We start from the raw sequence: 1,773 nt of genomic DNA, 5'->3' as shown, positions 1-1,773 counted from the left end.
CAGACGGACAGTGAGTTCCGGGTTTCTGTCCAATTAATGTTGAAGGAATTTGAAGAATCTGATGTTTTACCTTCAGAGACGTAGAAGCATTCTGCACATGTTACAGGATTCACATGTGACAGCGGGGACTCAGCATGGTGGATCAGACYGCCGCTCCACAATCCTCACTGCAAAACAAACACAAAGTCATATTTAGTGTTTTTGCTTTATTAAAATCATCATTTTATCAGTGGGCGGCTGCAGCGGCGGAGAGCCGAGTTCTGCAGCATCGACTGAATACAGAAGAAACTAATTATCAGTGAACYGGCTGGTTTTAACTGAGACGATCCGCTTTGTGGACGATCCTCCCACACAGGAAACCTGCCTTCAGATGCTGCTGGTATCAGTGACCCAAACAACCCAGAGTATCGACCCACAGACGTCGCTCTTCCCTCATCCGCCTCAGCTCTTTACATTTTGACCCACTTTCTCCCTTTTCCCACATTTCATCATTTCTTTACCCGCACCCAGCCTCGGTTCTTCCCTCTGACTCGCTTTCCGCTCTCCTCCTTCAAAGGATAGAGGACACGGCTGAAACAAAGGCCGCTTCTATACCAGCTGAGCCAGCAGGACGGAGAGAGGGAGCGAGGGATCAAAACGAGGCAAGGAGGAAAAGAAAGAGGGCAAAGAGTGAGGTGGATGGAGGGCAGGGATCGGATGGAGCTGTGGAGAAAAGGGTGGAGGCCTGGAGTCAGAGAGCGAGGGATGAATCAGGAGCAGGATGGATGAGTTCGGCTGCAGAGGAGATTTCAGGGATTGCTCTCACGGTAATAGYGTGGCGGTTTCTGGTATCAGCCTGATTGAAATGCAAAGACTGAGTCCATTATGAAATATTTCCCAGAAAAACACTCACATTTCATCAGACAAAGACTTTCTGTAAATCTGTGTGGCGACTCGCCATCGCAGGTATGAACACGTCTTAACAGCCATTATCCTTCTSATCTCAGATTATGGAAAACAATATTTCTGCTGGCTGAAAATACAGATTTTCTTTCATTAAGAAAARTCTTTAGAAGGAATTAAAAMCCAGATGTTTGCATAATGAAAGGACTCAGTCAGCAAACCTGTCAAACGTGATAGACTGGAGTTAATACGCACCGGCGCCCCCTGTCCTCAGCACAAGGACATGATACTCTGCTGCTAAGTCATGCAAATTACCAAGTGACTGATTTGGTGGATTAATCATTCTGCAGCCTCCTCTCAGTATTTATTATTCATAAACTTTTAAATGTTGTTCCATCCTGAAAATGTCCCTGGAAGAAAAACAACCGTGACAGAAAAACGTCCCCTGATCTGCAGCTGAGTTTGGTAAAAACATCCCAAAGCTGTGAATCAACACCAAAAATAAAAAACCTCTTTAGCGATTTGAACCCGGTCAGAACCAGATCCATCAGCTGCCATTTGAGCAGAGATGCCAGATGAGCGCGGAGGAGCCGCTGTGGGTCAGTTCATGGCCGTGAAGAGACTAATGAGCCGGCGCCTCGGGGTCAGGACTCCTTCACTCCGACTTCCTCTGAATCTGCATGAACGGCTGCCTCCTCAATGAGGCCTGGAGGAGGGAAGAGACCATCCCAGCATCATGGCCGCCATGACAGGGAACAGAGACGCTCTCTGTGTGTGTCAGAGGCAAACTTTGCATATTTTATGAAGAAAATCCGCAGCAGTTTAAAAAGTGACTCTGTCAAACACAGATGCCCTAAAACTTGAAATGTGTTTAAAGGAAACAGGATAAAA

At 46.7% G+C, this 1,773-nt stretch overlaps 1 protein-coding gene across 1 annotated transcript in view; it reads right to left on the bottom strand.

Annotated features, from left to right (window-relative positions):
• Window positions 1-199, bottom strand: part of lrfn5a (leucine rich repeat and fibronectin type III domain containing 5a) — a 39,961-nt gene extending 39,762 nt beyond the window's left edge. Inside the window, exon 1 of the mRNA XM_008401924.2 lies at window positions 71-199. The gene's annotated coding sequence lies outside the window, so the exon portion shown is untranslated. The remainder of the gene's footprint in view (window positions 1-70) is intronic.
• Between the last annotated feature and the right edge of the window lie 1,574 nt (window positions 200-1,773).

Source organism: Poecilia reticulata, unplaced genomic scaffold, assembly GCF_000633615.1.
Source record: "Poecilia reticulata strain Guanapo unplaced genomic scaffold, Guppy_female_1.0+MT scaffold_145, whole genome shotgun sequence".
Classification (NCBI taxonomy): domain Eukaryota; kingdom Metazoa; phylum Chordata; class Actinopteri; order Cyprinodontiformes; family Poeciliidae; genus Poecilia; species Poecilia reticulata.
Note: the sequence above shows the minus strand (reverse complement) of the source record. Positions and strands in the feature narration are given on the sequence as shown.